Source organism: Protomyctophum parallelum, assembly GCF_964188405.1.
Source record: "Protomyctophum parallelum genome assembly, chromosome: 8".
NCBI classification, from domain to species: Eukaryota; Metazoa; Chordata; class Actinopteri; order Myctophiformes; family Myctophidae; genus Protomyctophum; species Protomyctophum parallelum.
This window is the reverse complement of record NC_139703.1, coordinates 11,873,501-11,893,257: the sequence shown is the minus strand read 5'-3', so window position 1 is coordinate 11,893,257 and position 19,757 is coordinate 11,873,501.

Sequence of the window (19,757 nt, the reverse complement as noted above, 5' to 3'; positions counted from 1 at the left end):
GCCAACTTAAAGTCTCTTCAAAGGGTGAGCTAAACATAACATGGCCTGTCTTCATTCACAGGTTTAACGTGACACTTTATCTAGAGCATGCTAGCTTCCACAACCATCTACGGGGTTATCTTCATTCACAGTCCTCAGTACGCATCAACATGGTGACTTTCTTCATTCACAGTCTTCATTGAGCATCAACAGGGTGACTTCCTTCATTCACAATCTTCGTTATTATCCTTAGCTACTCAAGCGTCTGCGAGTGCCTCTTCTTAATAACACGGGTGATAGAGAGAGAGCGTTTGTCTTACTGCGACCTTAACGAGAGGTGGGCGGCCGTTCCCTACGAGGGTCCCGTCTTCTGCTACTCGTCCCCGATCCGAGTCAGGTGGGTCTCCAAGTATGTGTGCGGCTCTCCAGTCGACTTGTTTTATGGGGGGTACACACTCCCGTGTGTGCTTCCAGCCCCACTCCGACAAGCCTGATGAGGTGGGAATACAAGAGTACATTGAGTGGTGGTACAAGCGATCAAACAATGTGTTTAGGTCATATGGCTGGATCCATAAGCGAGAGCAGTGTGGACTTACCATCCAGCGCCAAGTGGACGGCATATGCTGCCTGCGCGTCTTGGTGTGTAGCAGCGAGTGATACTGCTAGGCGTGAGGGTCGTTTATAAAGGGTGCGGCTGACAGGTTGCGTCTGCCGTTAATTGCTAACACGGGCGGTGGCTGGATTAGACGCAGCTGGTTTAGTATTGCTCTGGGATAGTAGATGGCGTCTATAACACCGTGGGCGTGCCGCGTCGGTGCTTGTCTGGTTGCCATAGGAACGCGCCCCTCCCACTGTGGCGAGACCTGACACACTCCACAATATATATATATATATATATATATATATGCGTTCTGGGATATGACCCGTTCTGTCTCTGCTCTCCCCCACCACTACACCCACGATGCCCAGCCAAACACAGCGTCAATTTCGGCACCATACATGGGAATTTTTCAGTGCCCCGAAATGTGCCAATTCCGTCCTCAAATTTTGTGGACATTACTAAAATGATTTGTTATAGAAGATCGGTAGATCTGGTAGATAAGGTATAAATATTTTATCATGGCATATGAATGATACTCAGACTAAACAGACTGCACAGCTTTCCTTACATAAATATTTAGAGTTGACTAGGTCAATGCACAGTGGGGTGGAATACCCCACAAACAAACCTGTGCACATGAATAAGACATTCCACACGTGATTAGCGTTCATCTGGCATGAAGCCGACAGAAAACCCATCTCATGGGTGAAGGTATAATTGTGCACCAGAGGAACACTACTGTACACACAGAAAATAAATATTGTATACCCAGGCAGCATTCTGAATGCTAATGCCCACTGCTCCGATAGCCTCAACAGTGCTCCCTTGTTAAAGGCCTAATCTCCAGCATATCACAGAGCCGGGAGGTGAAGTCCATGTTGTTCAATTAGGCGGTGCACGTGAAGGCCCAGTGCAGGCGTGTACGTTGTCATTCAGGAGGTGAAGCCCATGTCCTTTAATTAGCCGGTGTATGTATAGGGCCTTAGTGCAGTCCAAGGTTATTATAGTTAACTATAACTAACGAAAAAACGAAAACTAGAATTAAAAAAACATTTTAGTTAACTGAAACTAAACTGAAACTAAAATAAATTAAAAAACGATAACTAAACTAAAACTGTATTGTGTGTTCACAAAACTAACTAAAACGAACTGAAATGATAGACAAAATGGCATTCGTTATCGTTTTTTTATCAATATTTATATGCCTTACGGACATTTAGAATATAAACCTTTTAAATGAATTCGGTTCTTTTCCTTATTTCCCGAGCCGTTTTTACGGCACTTTTCAGCACCGTAAGGCAGCATGTCACAACGCTTTACGACCCGTGTTTACATTCTGCAGTGCAGCCCCGTGGTCGCTTCAAGTTTTAATGCTGCTGCTTGCATCTCGCAAAAATGGCAAAAGTTGGCAGAAAGAGTGGCCAGACGTCCGGTTTCACGCCGGACAGTCCGGTTTTAGAACCACCTGTCCTCCTCCCAACTCAACCTCTGGCCGGACACATAATTGTCCGGTTTTGTGTGATATACAGTGCTTGTGTCATAACTGTCATTTACGTTGTCTCTGTATTAAAATCTCCGCAGAGCTGCTCAGCTCCGCAGCGAGCCAGCCACACTCCCTCTGTCTTAAAAAGAGAGAGGAGACGTTGCCATGTCCGCTTAATTATAAGCGACTTTGGCCTTGTTTTATAAAATAGCCTACTAAGCCTAGTCAGGCTTCTTTTGGGCTTGTTTTCATAGACATGGTTGCTTGTTTCTCTTCCAAAACCTGTCAACACTGCCAGTGGGATGGTCTGTTTGTTTTTTGTGGAATGTGTGTTCTCACAATCACTTTAGTATAGTTAATGCAGGGATAAATAAACCAAAAATGCAAAATGAAAAACTACATTTAATGAGCAATATGGCTCGACATCATAAAGAAAGGGAGGCTAAAGCACTGTGAACATAGGCTACTGGCTTCATTCTATGTCCCACACCGATGACCATAAGACTGTATAAAAAACCCCACAAGAAAGAGATTCAACATAAAACATATCTAAACATGAAATAAAATAAATTGATTATAAAAGGAATGACCTTTGTGGTACCCCATCATTTAAAAAGGTTAATTGAATTAGCAAATATATGTTCTCTGTGGACATACTGCTGGAGATGATGGTGGTGAAAATCAGGTGCGTGCAATAGTATAGTAATAATAATAATATCTGGAATTTTATAGCGCTTTTCTAAACACTGTGTGTGTCTGTTTGGGGGGGGGGGGGGGGGGGGGGCTGGGGAGAGAGCCCCGCAAAAGTGTCCTCCTTTCTGAGGTCTTGCAGGTGGCCACCACAGCCCAATATGGGATTTCTTCGAATATGACTGTGTGGGAGATGCAAGCAAGTGCCTTGTGGATGAGGATGGGAAAATATGCGAAGTATGTCATGGTTGATTGTCCAACAGAGACTGAATATATATACTTTTAAATGGTATCTTTTGTTGAGTTTTTATTACACAATACTTGCTCTGATCTTTTTTAATCCTATACTTCGTTACAAATAAACCAAAGTACGAAAAAACTAAAACTAAACTAAAACTAAACTAAAACTAAACTAAAACTAAACTAAAACTAAGCATTTTCACAAAATAAAAACTAAACTAAAACTAGCAAACCCGCTCTAAAAACTAACTAAAACTAACTGAATTAGAAAAAAATATGTCAAAACTAACTAAAACTAAACTATAATGAAAAAACCAAAACTATTATAACCTTGGTGCAGTCATGTATGTTGTCATTCCTCTCCAGGCTGGATTACTGCAACGCACTTCTCAGCGGGATCCCTACTGTAGCTAGCAGGAGCCTCCGAAGCCCCAATAACACCCAGAACAGCACTGCTAGGATCCTGATGAGAGTGCATAAATACAAGCACATCACACCCGTCCTTCCTATATGTCCTCCCTGACAGTCTAATACAGGATCTCTCTGATAACCCATCCATGGTAATGGGCCCATGGACGTGCTGTTCTTAAAATCATAAACAACGTTGAATTGGGTCGGCCCTCACCACCAGTACAGTACCAATTCTGGTGTATTTTGCCAGCCTGAGCACAGATTACACAGTTACATCGATCCTTGTCTCCTCGACTAAAAATAAACCCTGCAAATGATGACTATATTTGGATGCAGGTTTCACCCAAGTTTCAAAGATGGATAGTTATTAACTGCTACATATGATATGAGGATGAAAAGCATCACAGAATATGTGTGATAGGCCTACTTTAATTAATGGAGCTGCAAATTGCACACATTAAACTAATATATGAAGGTGAGTATTATGATGAGAGATGATCTTATTAATATCTTATATTATAGTGTACTTTATAGAACGTGTCCAAACTGTCCATGAAACTACAACGGCATTCATTCATTGGTAGGCCTACAGTTGAAATGTGGGCGCATAGAAGGCAGAGGCAATAGTCTGACATCAAACCAGGAAGTTACGCGGGAACGCCTACTGAGTGCCAAAAAACTACTTTCTGGCCTTGACAGCCGACACATCCAAACAAAAAAGTCCAATATGATTGCATTAAACAATGTAAAACAACGTTAAACTCACTTTGCCACTGGATTTGCCATTCACTTTATGCATGTGCATACCCTCTATAGGTCTACATAGTTATAATATAGGTAAATTATTATAATTAGTGTCGGTCATGAACGGACAAATCAACTGAACTGGTTCTTTTTGGTGAACGAATTGCACCCGTTCACGATCCGTTCAGGCCGTGCAGTTGCAAATGCGAGACGGTGAGAGGCTGTTCCGTTCCTCTTTCCTCATTCAGCTAATCAGCGCGAGCTGGAGGGCGGGGCCAGGCTCTCCCGTCTACCACAGCACAGAGCAGGCCGCTAGTAGAGGAGCAGAGTAGCAGAGGAGCAGGGGGTGGTGCTATGGCGTGGTAGACTGGCTGACTGTCAATCTGAAAACCCACCTCTACAGACTCCATCATAGCCCATGGCACTTGCCGTAGTACTTGCCTTAGCGTCGACCACCTACAGGCGTATGCATATAAGGCTCAACATAATGTAACTTAAATAGCACTTTATGTAGACATAGCACTCTATAGTGTATATGTACACATAGTTTCATTATGACTATTTTTATTTGTCTAAATTGTAAATTGTAGGCGAGTGTTTCCATCCCACATTTGCGCATTTCAATATAGCCCGGAAGTCCACCTCCTTTTTTGCCGTCAATTTAATTCAGGAAAAATGTGCATGAAAACAGTGTGATGGAACATTCTGTATTGCCTCCCTCTCTATCTCTCTCTCTCTCTCTCTGTTGGAGAGCCTGCATGGTGACTCTCTTCCAGGTGACAGAGCTCATAATGACACCTAAGATGAGCTGCAAACACCAATCTGTCAACGTGTGACACAGCCAGTTGAGCTTGACAATGAGGAGATGTCAGAGAGAGAGAGAGAGAGAGAGAGAGAGAGAGAGAGAGAGAGAGAGAATGTCTCACACTCCTCTGACTGTGTGTCACTGGGTGGAAGTAGTATTCAAGGTGCAAGAAGTAGCCTAGTAGTGGTATTTTGTTGCGACCGTACCTGTATGTCGCCGTTTACTGTGACAATCTGCTAAACCTGTCTGTCCGTCCTTCACACCTTGTGACACACTCCATTATAGCCGTGACACGCTCCATATATGGCTGACTCCATATGAAGATCACAACACTGATCTCAAAACCCAGGATAGACATACATGGAGAAGACTGGATCATCACCTAGATCTGCATGGAGCCGGCCAGCAACTCTACATCTGACCTCAAACCCGTACATCTCCATATATGGAGCTGACCAGTTCTGACATTCCATATATTGATCCACCCCACCCGTCCTTCCTCTTCCATGTCTCCCTTTTGACTGATACCTGTCCATTCAAACTCTATACGGGCCCGCCCCAAAGTTAGTAGCGCAGCTGCGCCCAGCACCTGGCGAAAACTACAGTTCTCAACAGGCCCGAAAATTAAGGCCCGGCCCTACCTGGGCCCTACCTGGGCCCTACCTGGGCCCTAACTGGGACGGGCCTTACTAATTAGCACACATTTTACACCCTATCCGGCCCGAAAACGTCAAATAAAAAAACAAAAAAGGTCCATATATGGGCATTCCCAGACCTGTTGTTTCAGCGCATCGCTTCTCGCCCTCAGGGTGTCTTACTGGTTATCCCATTCTGACCTGAGATCAGATTCATACGAGGTTTCCACTGGACACACACTGGTCTGATTAACCCATTCTGACCTGAGATCAGATTCTAAAAAATGTCAGTCGTGTAAAAATACTGTTACAAGTCAAAGTATTGTATTTAAAATTAAAAACAGTATTGGCATCAACATATACTTCCAGTACCAAAGTAAGAGTTCTACAATTTGTTTCAAGACGTGTTAAACCTGACTGCACAAGATGTCAGGATGCAGCGCATTATGAGTTTGTAGATCTGATCATTGAATAGCTGAATAAACTGAGATGTAGTCGAGTAGAAGTATCCAAGTATTGGAAAAAGTACTCATGTAAGTAAAAGAACATCAAAACTACACTCAAGTACAATTCTTAGTTAGTTACTTAGTTTCTACCAGTTTCGTTTCATACAGTGGTGGAACAATAATAGTCAAAGTCACGACAGGGAGGGCGCTTGTGCTGGATTGTACTCTGTTGCTCTTTACATTTCTAGTATTCATTCATTCAAAGTAGCTGCCCACCCCAACCACTCCACTGTACAGTCCCATGCGTGCTGCTGTTGACCAGCCTGTGGCTACTGTAGTTTTCACACACAAATTCAAAGCATTTGAGAGTGAGGAGTTCAGCACCGCTTCAACTAATGAGTAGTATACTGTAAATGATCAATAGTGCCAGGCTGCTCTTCTTTTTTACTCCTGAGGGCCTGGATCATGTTGTTTTTTCACAATCATAGAGAGAGGTTATTTGATCCAGGCTGTTTAAACATTCTCACCCTTGCTATCTCAGGGATGGATAATTAAATGTACGATGTGAGAGATAAAGTCCAAACAGCTTTAATAGCAGAGAAACTAGACGTAGCCTTTTTGTTTAACCCCTTTTCTCCCTTACATATTTCTGTGTGTTGTCACTGTTGTTGTGTATCCTACTGGCTAACCTGCCAGTGAGGAGCCCCCACCGGGAGGATGTAGGACCACCGTCCTACTCCTCCCGCCCCACACTCCCTACTGACAGGTGTCGACCCCTCCAGCCCGTAGGGTTGCGCGCAGTGACAAATATCCTGCTCAGCCCGGCCGGCTGCACCGCGGTGGATTTAAACCCCCCAGACCCCAATGCCTAGGAAAGGCAGAGTCTGACACGCACACACGCGCACACGCACACACGCACACACACACACACACACACACACACACACACACACACACACACACACACACACACACACACACAGAGTATGTAATGTGGCCTATATCCACCTGGCTATCGGGCACTGACCCCAGCAGCACATTTTCACTCCAAGCTTCCCAGGCTTCAGAGAGGGCTGAACAGTGAACAGTGAACAGTGAACAATAGCCTTTGATTGTCAGTGAAAGGAGAGAGAGAGGTACGAGTATAGCTCATGTCCGGGCTGAACATTGCAATCCATTAATGAATAAGGTATCGAATAAGGAACATCGGAGACATTGAACGCGATCTGAAAACCAGAGTCTGTCTACAAATTGAGTTTTTGATGAATAGTGGTGCTATGATTTTTTATTTTTTTTTACACACAGCCAAAACGATTTGATGAGACAAAGAGATGGAAAAATGAAGAGGGTGAGTAACATTTGCGTGCGTGCGTGCGCATGCACACGCGTGTTAGGAGGTGGCGAGAAGCAATCAAGGTCAATACAAAGCAGCCCATGGACAGCCCATATCCCACGATTTTTTAACCCATTTTCCACCCCTGTGTCAATCATCTAATGTGATCCTGGGCTCTACACACCCTCCGCCAACCTGGGGAGAGCAACGGACTTAACTCATGCTTCCTTCATGCTTGAGTGTCCAAGTTGCTCCTTTACACCTGCCAGGGGGGAGTTTCCCTGGTTGGACGTAGCTCGTGGAAGGAACACGTTATTCCAACCAGTTCCTTTCCCCTCCATCAGGCGCCCCGGCTGGCCAGGGGGAGGCAGTTTAGAGACCAGGATTACTGCATGTTTTTGTGAGGGTACCTACCCTAGGGGACACGGGGAGAACATGCAAACTCCACACAGAAAGGCCCTTTCGCCAACCCCGCCTTCGGGTATGGGCACTGATGGCGCGGAGGAGGAAACACGCCGCCAGCACCCACAGCGCCCCGAGCGGGAATCGAACCCAGGAACTTCTAGCTGTGAGGCGACAGCACTACCGACTGTGCCACCGTGCCCCGACACCATTTACTTTTTGAGTGGTGCAACCACTCCATTGCCTATATGTGTCCCTGGCTGCCTGTGTCCCTGGGTTCGTCCAAGGGTGTCAGCGCAGCCACACACACACACACACACACACACACACACACACATACGTCACATACATCCCGCAGGGGTCTGTTCTCTCCCCCATGCTGTTTAACCCATTTAGACTTGAGGACGATTCTACAAATGCCTTCTAAATCCTGACAGTTTTCGTATATGTAATTGGCCGCCGACTCCCATCTGAAAATAGGTTGTTCCAGGGATCCCCTAAGAAGCAAAGATGAGTTAAAAACATTTGCTCTGAAAGAATATATATTCAAAGATTTGCGGGCCATTTTGACGATAAAAAATAAAAAATAGCACATCTGCAAGCTCGTAGCTTGCAGATCTGCTATTTTTCAATAGCTAAATTATAGCAAAAATTATACCAAAAGGGGTTCCCGTACAGAATGGGTTAACATCCACACTCACGACCCACCAGATACATTTCAACATCCAGAAGCGAGCATGGAATCCTCCCTGAGATTGAGTAAGGACATGCTCTGATTGGCCATGCAGTGCACGTGTGCAAGGACACGCTGCGATTGGCCAGTATAGCCACTTTGAGTGGCAGTCGGGGCAAACGCTCTCGCCAGAACATGATTTACTCTTCTGTCCATTTCGGTTCACATTGCACAACTCCAATGGGGCCGAGTCGGCGAAGCCAGTGGTTTTCAACCCTTTTCATATCAAGGCCCATTATTTATTAGGTATTTGAGCCACGGACCACCATTATGAGATTTAGCCTCTAAGATCCAAAACTAACGAATATTTTGTTGTCGTTGGACAAGATTTTGTCCACAATCCCATTATGTATTGGTGTTGGTACCATTAGGAGAGATAACAGGCAAACGTTGAATTGTGTAGACTTGTAAGCAATGCAGACAATAATGCAACAATAATTTAACTATTGAGTGCGTAAAATAAAACCAAATGGACCCGTAAGGGTCCATTTGGTTTCATGTTACGCTCTCAAGAGTTAAAGATCTATAAGGGCCCATTTTGTTAGCAACTCTCCATCATTTAGCTGGGGACCACCTGGAACCAACCCAAGGCTAGCCTCGATACCCAGGCTTTCATTTCGTCTGCGCGAAAGATGAAAGCCTGGAAAAAGCCGTCGGCTGAACCAGTCTAAAAGTGGGAGTCAACCCTTCCGGGTGGGCGTCGCTCTAAATGATGTGACGTAGCGCTGCACTAGGGGGGAGAGGAGGGGCCGGGGGTGACGGACAGATCGATGAGATCCAATCAGGGTGCGCGCATTTCTGAGGCGCGACCCGCCCCTCTAGACCAGAAATGTCTCTGCTTAGGTCAGGCTAACCCAAGGCCCACTGGTGGTCCACGGACCACTGGTTGAAAACCACTGGTCTATAAGTGAACTTCGCAACGTTTGACACGGGAACTTGCACGCTCGGTGGTCTCTCTCGTGGTTCAAGATCTCTTGAGACGGCGCCCCTCCGCCGCGGTCTAACACTGTACTTTATCCCCTACTACTAGTATGGGCGGGACGTGACCATTTACTCAAATGCAAATACGACTCCATGCTCGACCATCCAGAAATTACGGTAAGCTGACGACCTATAGCCATCATGCTGCAAATACCAACATCATGGAAGGCGATAGAAGATGGTCTCTATTAACCACTTCCACAACAAGACAGTGTCGGTGGCATACTGTACATACAGTAGGCTACCGCCGCAACAACAGAGAAGCAAAAAACACCACCACCACCACCAAAGCCGCCAGGGAGTTGCCTTTTCAATTCCCCCCATCGTTCTAACCTGCATGTCTCTATCATTTGACTTAGCTGATAGAGATAGATTAGCTGGTATTTGGTTAGAGAGAGGGAGCAGGATGGGGGGGGGGGGGGGGGGGGTGTTATTGGAACCAATATCTGGATGATAAACAAAGGTAGAGAAGGAAGAGAGGATATTATTGCAGTGTCTCCTCTCCTCTCCTCTCCTCTCCTCTCCTCTCCTCTCAATCACATATTTTCTTTCCTCCCTCGTTCTCTGGATGATGAACGAGTGCCTGGTCGACTCATCCATCTCCTGGGCAGCTCCATCTATCTATCACACGCGCACGAACACACACACGCACGCACGCACGCACACACACACACGTTTGTATTACTATACTTAGACATCACTGAAAATAGCTGTAAGTAACCGTAAAATGGCCGAAGAATAGCAGCAATTGTTCAGTGCGTAACATCCACGGGCAACTAAGTAGCCTATCAGGGAAAACCCTAACTTATTTTTTTCTTACCATGAAGAAATTGTTCTTGTGAGTACCAGGTAAATTCGTCCTCACAATCTTATTTCTCACATTCAACCCTGACAAGTATAACACACACACACACACACACACACACACACACACACACACACACACACACACAAATAGTGATGTGCTCAGCACTGCCCCCTGTCCCCTAGGCCTGGTCAGTGCAGGCTTTGATTAAACGTCTTCTAGGAAATCTATATTTCTCTCATTAGATGCTTCCTCCTCTTTCTCTCTCTCTCTCCTCCCTCACTGTCCATCCATTCACACCTCCCACACACTATACCGCTCTAATTACAGTCCTCCCTCCATCCCTCCATCATCCGTCTCCCCCTCCCTCCCCCAATGCATCTATCCATCCATCACCTCCAATCCTCTGAAAATCGGAGGGCATACATTACTCCTCCTTCTCAAAACTCCAAAATGTCGAAACGCCCTGGCTCCACAGTACCAATACCAGGCCTCCTCCATAAAGCCCTGACTCCACACGGTACCTCTCAGACCTCCTCCATAAAGCCACTCACGGAACACAGTCCACAGACTTGGACCTCCTCTCTGTCCACAGAACAAACCGTGGAACCTTGGGGGACAGAGCCTTCAGTGTGGCAGCCCCTCTTCTCCCAGTGGAGATTGACCATGCTCCAGCCTCTTTTAAGACACCTGTTCTCTCTCAGTATAGTCCTTTGTTAGTTGTTCATTGTTTTTGATGTAAAGCATCCTTGGGTTCATGAAACACACTAAATAAATTCAAGCTATTAGTTGCAAATGTAAGTAAGTAAAAAAGTATGTACTAGTTTATATAAATACAAAGTATATAAAGCACAGACACAGGCTTTTGTCTGTGAGCTGCGTGATGTAATGTTCAGATTTATAGTAGTAGTTCTCTACAAAGAGTCACCCGAAAGGGAACGCAAATGCGCGCACACACACACACACACACACACACACACCCCTCGGTAGAGGATGATTTGAGGAGCCCCCTCTGCCTCTCTCTCACTTTCGGTTCCATTCCTCTCTTGGCTCCCTGCTGGGAGCGTATTATTGCCCTCCTCTTCCTCATCCACACCTTCATCCCTCCACCTCTATTGTCCTGCTACGTCGCTTGCAAAATCTCTCCGTCACTCTTCAAATTCATGGATCTCTCTTTCATCGTTTATGATCTCGCTCTCTCTTTCAATCTTGTCTCATTCTGTCATGATTTCGCACACACACTTTAATCAAAAGGCAGGTCTGCTAAAGTTGTTCAGAGTGAGTCTAAACAGAGAGGACAATACACACTCAACATCACAAAAGGACACACGCAGGCACCCACTGCCTCTGCAAGGACATGCACAGAGGAGGGACACCCACAGTCACCATCACGCAGGGACAGACACAAAGACAGTCACACCCAGGCAGGGGCAGACACATAAAGACAGTCACACCCAGGCAGGGGCAGACACATAAAGACAGTCACACTCACAGAGGCACACACACATAAAGACAGTCACACCCACGCAGTGACAGACACAAGGACACCCGCATGTCAGCAGGCAGCAGCAGTATACTGAAGATACGACCGCTATGTCCTGCCGGGCAGACACAGCAGGGGTTGAAAAGTTTTGGTTTGAATTCCTTTGTTTCAGCAACACTCCTCCTGTTTTTGTCCTCTGGAGTCTAACGGGGGTGTAAGTAACATCCAACCATCTTCATCCGCTTATCCGGAGTCGGTTCACGGAGGCAACTGTTCCAACAGAGAATTAACCCCAGACTTCTCTTTGTCGGGTCAAATTAGCTACGTCAACCCGACGCGTTCCAAGGCCTGCATGGAGATAGATTTCCCCTCATCTGGCACCGGGTATGGACGTGTCAGGAGATGGCCAGGAAGCATCCGCACTAGATGCCTGAACCACCTTAACTGGCTCTTTTCCACGTGAAGGAGCAGAGGAGAGTTCCTCTCGGATGACTGAACTTCTCATCTATCTCTATAAAGGAGATGCCAACCACCCGTCTGAGAAAACCCAATCTGGCTGCTTATCCGCGACCTTATTCTTTCATGAGGAGTTCATGACACAAGGACGAATGAAGACTGCTCAGTATATCCAGATCTTTGAGACTGTAATACCACTCCTGTTGCTTCAACACACACACACACCCACCCATGTGCGCATGCACGCGAACGCGCGCGAACGCGCGCACACACACACACACACACACACACACACACACACACACACACACACGATACAGTACCACAGAGTAGCACTTAAACAGAGAACAACATTGTCTGACTAATTTACAACTAAATGGTCTCTAATTACAATGATTATTCATTTGCGCCTCAATTTCAAACAGTCAGCACTCAGCACTATTTCACAGGCAGTCCATGCATTCATGCTCGCACACTCTCTACTCTCTCTCACACACACACACACACACACAGACACTCACGCATGGACACACACACAGGATCCTAATTGTCCAGACTGAAGCTCTGTGTAGGCAATACTGGCACTGGTCAGGAGCTTCGTAGTAAGGCTCGTTGACTATTCCTCAAGCGCGTCTCCTCTTACCTGGGGGGTTCCCCAGGGCTCCATCCTACCTGCGGGGTTCCCCAGGGCTCCATCCTTGGTACGATCCCGTTCTCTTTATATATGTTGGCCCTTGGAACTATCCTTAAGAAACACAACATCTCATTTCACTTTTACGCAGTCAATGTAAAGTTGTACAGCATCTACCTCAAAAAGCCAAAAGTGGGCTTATATGGATTAATTTCAGCCAATGCTGAACAGTGTATTCCCAATAATGTATATTTCTCACATTCTATACTTGTGGGGACATTTGGTGCTGAAAAGTATATACAAGCACGCACACAAACCATCCAAAACAAGCGCTTTCTCAGACCGTTTGATTTACCGAGTAGTTTGTAAAAGTTACACATCTTCTGTTGTTTGTCTATTATTGCTTGTGTCTTGTTCGGGTTTCACATTGTAGTGATTCCGTCAAGTGATCTTGCACAATAAGCCACGGAACAACACAATTTGTCTCAGTAGGTGTTCGGGCGATGATGAAGACCAGACAAGTTGGGCGCCAGGCCGGTCTGTGGCCAGTTGTGATTGAACAATTTGGGCATTCAGAAGACGCTCTTCACCAGCGCAAATTGTTGCGTGCAGAGAGAACAGTAGTGCCTCCAAGAAGCTTACCAGGTAAACACTGAGTACCAGGTAAACACTGAGTCTAGCATCTGATTCTGTCTAAACAACATGCTGTTAAACTTGTGTGTCCAATGTTCATTGAAACACAGGCTGCACTCAATACCATGTACAATGTCTTTGTATACAGTAGACAAAAACATTAGACTAGACTAATTAAGTAGACAGTCTACTTAATTAGTCTAGTCTCGTAGCCAGACAACTAGGTATGTCATATTCTCCAAATAGTCTGGAACTACACCAAAATCTGAGTAAGGCATTTCCGTTCACATAAAAAAATATATATCCATGTCTGGTTCCGAGACATTGCCAAAGCATTTCCAAAAATGTTGAGAACCCCTGGCTTAGATGATTTTGATTTATATTAGGATACATTTGCGCGACTGTAAAGACGAAACGGATGACTAGGTCAAAAACTTTGTATCTTCATTTTATTTAATGTTTTTTTAATGTTATGTTAATGCTCACAACCCTTTGCGATGCAACACGTTGTGAGCTTGTAGATCAGATATTTAACTATTTTGAGAACAAAAAAAATAAAAATAAAAGGTTTTGGTTTGGACTCATACAAAGAAATGCAAGGTTTTAAAAAAGTGCACAGTTCATGCCAAAACACCACATCTGTTACCTATAGATAATTAATAACAAGTAATGATTATAAATCAGGACTGAAACGGTGTAGTCTCAGGTGCTTCTCTACAACTCATACTGTATTTCTTGCAGTGAATTTATGGCCTTGCTATAGAACTGACGCCGACGTACTGCCGCTGTGGCCAATGAGGCGATGACTACATATTTATGCATACTATATTTATGCCTATATGAGTTCATCCCGTTTGCCCCCCCTGACCGACCTGCAGGGGTCACTATAGGCCTGAGCCTGTCAGATACCTCCCTGTCCATGCTTCTCTCTCTCTCTCTCTCTCTCTCTCTCTCTCTCATAAATCAGGTGTTTCGTGTAAACAGTTATGCTGAACAGTCTAACAGAGATACTGGGTGGGTCAGCGTCAGCCCAGATCTGTGACAGTGTGCTGGCATACAGCTTGAACACACACGCACGCACTCACATTAGTGCTGCTGCAACATTTAACTCAGAGACACACCAGATCTAGATAGGAGCCAGGAGTGATGTGCTGTCTGTCTGTCTGTCTGTCTGAAGATATTCCCCCCCATTACAAGATCACAGCGTATCCTCCATCGGCTATTCTCACTATTTTTGGAATATGGGCTTGAGTGATAATTCATTCATGTATTTTGACACACAATGTTGCGTGTGCGGCCTCAGAATGTGTTAAATGGTGTTTGCACACAACAGGCCATTATATGAACTTTCAGGAAGTCCCGATTTCCTTAGTGGCTTCACGAAATATCTGTCTGACTGCCCCCCTGGGAATTTTGGGGTACACAAGGTGGGCATACTGTAGGAGGGGCTAGCGCCCCCCCAAACATTTGAGTACTTTTCACACCACTGCATCTGGCTGACTAGATAGTACAATAATGACATCTGCAATTTGGACACAGCAACACCGGCTTGTTCTTTAGTTAACACCAGAGGCACTCGGCCACCTGTTCCATCCTGTTGTCTATACAGTATGTGCTGCTGCATTGTGGGACATTGTGTCATCCTCTGTGGATAACGGTAGGCCTACATGATGACCTGTATACAGACTTAGGACTTAGGTCTACTCTGGACTCTGGACTCCCACACGTTATCAAAAAATTAAAGAAAAAAAAACATTTTCCCAACTGATTCAGCTGCGGAGCTTTGGGAGATTCTGTCTTGAGAGATTAAGTGGGAACTGGCAGCTGTGACTAGTACGAACGGCAACAGATGACAGAACAAGTTCCAGAAGTAGCACTTATGTTCCATTGTGTGAGCGAGAAAGGGAAATGACTGCAAAACGGGAGACATTTGCATATACACGTACGTCATTTAAACAGCACTTTGACACCCATTTGTGATTTGTCCAAAATTCATATTGTGATTATGTGTGTAAATTGGATTATTCATGAATGTGAAAAGGAACCAACTGGTTCCTGGATGACCCAAACCAGAGTTGGATGATTTTTGGACGTAAGCCATATCATTGGAATCTCTTTTTAGTATTTTTGGTCTCTGGGTTAGGGTCATAGGAGGCCTTAAGTATGTTTCACCAGTTTCAATTGAAACGGGCCTCCACCCTCAGGGGGGGCCTCAACAAAATAATGATGTCATAGGTATATGGGGGCCTCATATTTGGTCTTGAAACAGGCCTCCAGATTCCTAAGGCCGCCCCTGAGAACACACAAACACACCAAGCTGGCCATAGGGGGCACTAGCTCCCCTCAAAGAGCCAGAATGCAAAATGCTTGTCATTCAGCCTCACTTTGAGTTGCTCAGTGGACTGTCTCTCACACAGCAATATGGAGAAAAATGTCACACCCGCGTGACGTGAGTGGCACTGTTATCACCATACATCACATTCCGTGCTCAGCCAGTCAGCTTGAGCACATTCCACGCACGCACGCACGCACACACACACACACACACACACACACACACACACACACACAGCCTCAAAATACAACACAGCTCAGTGTTAGGGAACGCTGTAGCAATTTACAATTTAGGCATTTAGCAGACGCTCTTAATCCGGAGTGACTTACATTAAGCAAGAACAAAAAAGCATGGGAATGCATCACATAAAAAGCATTTATCATGAAACATGCATAAGAACGTAACAGTGGAATATCTATATAATGAAACTATATTATAAACTATACATATATACTATACTATGCTATACGTGTGGAAGACCCATAGATCCATAGACCCCAACGTAGCCGCAATGAAGTAATAAATATAGCAATAGAGTTCAAAGGGTGCAGATGAAGAACAGCTGCACTAATTGGCGTCGTTAAGGAGTGCATGGCAACAGTTTGTGTCACGTGTGATGTCACACCAGAAGATATTAGATGATGCACTGTGTTGAAAATGACTGTAGACGTCGAGAGAGAGAAGAGACAGACAGACAGACAGACAGACAGGGTGATGTTGTCCTGGACCGTTTCAAAAGCAGGAGGACCAAAGCGAGCCTATCATGCTGCTGTAGCAGTGAGGAACAAACTGTATTCCTTTGGAGGCTACTGTGATGGATGGCCCTTCAACGACATGGAACAGATGGATGTCCATGTCTTCAACACAGTGTCTTTATTCTGGAAGAAGTTACCTCTAGTGGAACCAGGAAGAGGAGACGGTCACCTTGAGGTTCCATCCATGCGCTACGGCCACACAGCTGTGTTGGTTGAAGATACAGTCTACATCTGGGGAGGATACTGGAGTGGGTTGTACTACAATGTGCTTTATGCATTTGATGTTGACTCCCACAGATGGTTCCAACCCAGGGTTTCTGGGACTGTTCCAGAGGAGAGGAGCTACCACTCAGCCTGTGTGTTGGAGAAGGTCATGTTTATCCATGGAGGACGCAACGAGCTGACTAGTAGATTGACTAATGACATGTACAAGTTGGACATCAGCACAATGGTCTGGACTTTAATTAACACCAGAGGAACTCCACCTCCTGCTTCATCAGCTCCCTCTGCTACCATTGGAACCAAGATGTTTGTATTTGGGGGCAATGGGCCCCAGGGGGGCTGCAACAGCATCAGAGTGTTTGACACTGAGACCAACGTCTGGCTGGACACACCTTCTGCACAACTTCTACCAGGACGCTCGTGTCATTCAGCATTTACCTACAATGGAGAGCTGTACATATTTGGTGGCTGGAACGGTAACCAGAACTTCAATGATGTGTGGAAATTCAGTCCAGAGACCTTCTCCTGGAAGAAGGTTGAGCCCAAGGGGAAAAAACCATGTCCAATGCATGGTATGTGCTGTTGCATTGTGGGAGATCGTATCATCTTCTTTGGAGGATACAAAGGAGTTGACTTTGACACTATCTATGATGAGCTGTTCATCTTAGACTTGAGTCCTCGTCTTAAGACGTTATGTAAGCTAGAAGTTATTCAGTACGCTCTGGACCAATCAGAACTCCCACACGACATCAGGTGGGAACTGGCAGCCATGGCAACCAACGACAACAACAACAACCGAGACCACATTCCTGACGAATGAACAGCAGAAAGATCAAGAAATGATGGATCAACATCTCATCCCACCTGATGGTGAGCCACCTCTCAGCATCACTTACTGAGATTCAAACCTCAGGAGACTCCTTCTCTCCAGACAGGCTCTCCAACCATTCAGCTAGGCATCAAACAATGACAATTGTTCCGTCCAACACAATGCGGTGGAAACACAAACCTGTGTCTGTATGTTCCAAACTGAACACGGTGGAACTGTATATTTATTTCTATGATCTTTTTTTATTTAAAGGACCAAGCTGTCCTGTAAGGACTTGGTCTTCTATTGTTATTGTTAGTTTTTTTTTCCTTCTCCTTCTGCCAAAAAAATAATAATCGCGAAACTCGGCCTACAGAAAAAACAAAACTCTTAAGGGTGACTGTGGCTCAAGAGGTAGAGCAGGTCGTCCAGTGATCCATGGGTCGGCGGTTCGAATCCCGGCTCCTCCTGTCTACATGTCGAAGTGTCCTTGGGCAAGACACTGAACCCCAAATTGCTCCCGATGTACTGGTTGGTACCTTGCATGGCTTCCGCCGCAATCGGTGTATGAATGTGTGTGTGAATGGGTGAATGTAATGCACAATCTATGTAAAGCGCTTTGGATAAAGGCGCTATATAAATGCACCATTTACCATTTTATCTGGTACACAGCAAGCTAAAAGGAATCAACACACCAGCACGCCAGAGACCAGAATACTTCAAACCCAAACAAATAGTTAAAAATAGAACTACAAACGCATGTTGGAGATTAAACAACAGATAACAGCCAGCACCAGCAACTGTGTTTATTTAATCACATGTGAAAAATGTGGCTTACAATATGTCGGAGAAACGAGTAAAACAATAGCTGCAAGGCTGGGACAACACAAATACAATATTAAAATGCAAAAAAGACAATTGTTCAACATTTCATGGCTCACGGCATTGAAGCTCTAAAAGTATCTGGACTTCAACACAATCCCAACTGGACAGTAGGACAAAGACGTTTTAATGGAAAACAGTGGATTAAGAACCTCAACACGGATTTTCCTGGAGGTTTAAACATGCCAAAATATTAGACAAGTTGTTTTGATTTTGTACCAAAACTCCACAGCCATATACATGCTAAACACAGCCAACAATCAATGGACTTTGAATATAGGGGACAAATTAGCACATTCCACACCAAGCCAACCTGGGACACGAATGCACTGAAGTCCCCTCAGTCAACAGCCGCAACTCTTGGCCCTCTCACTCTCTCGCTCACTCACTGCCTTGCTCTCTCCCACAATGTTAATGCTAAGTTAGTAAATTTACACCTATTTTATGTAAATAACATGGTATAATGTGCGGCATTGGGAGTTAAAGGGGAGACACTTTAATTGTGAAGGGACGACAGGATGAGGAAAGGTGTTGTTGTTGCTAATTGTCAAGAGTAATGGCTGCGTGTGATATTGAACAGTCAAACTATTCGTATCAACATACGGCTGTATCAACAAAATAATGATGTCATAGGTATATGGGGGCCTCATATTTGGTCTTGAAACGGGCCTCCAGATTCCTAAGGCCGCCCCTGGTTAGGGTTAGGGTACATTTGCCCTGAAATTTGTCTTACTCTCATCCCAACTATTAGGAGCTGTGGGGAAGTGTCCCGTGGAGCAGTTAGGGGTTAGAACTTTGTCTTGCAAGGACACCAGACTGGGCAGGCTGAGGAGGGAACCGGCAACCTTTTGATCACCAGATGGCCTCTATAGACCGATTCCGTACCGGTTTCATGGTCGCAGCCTACGTATTTCCTGTAGGCGGACTCGACGTAGCTGCGGGGGTAAAACCCTCACCAGACGCACCTCTTCCACTACAGTGAACGGCAGAGTGACTGATGTTAGTTTGCCTCAAACTTTACTCCTTTACCTGCTTTTTTACTAACACTAACATTACAAAGATGCCCAGAACATCGAGATGAACCTGTGTAGTTTATGGCTGCTCCAACAGTAGTGGCAACATAACAAATAAAATAAAACGGAATGTCTAATATCCACCGCGATGACCAGAGCCATTGAGTAATGGTTGAGACAAAGCAGTGAAAGATACATAACGCCAGTCTTACCCAATACCAAATATTTCTGTTTTATTAACACAAGGCTGC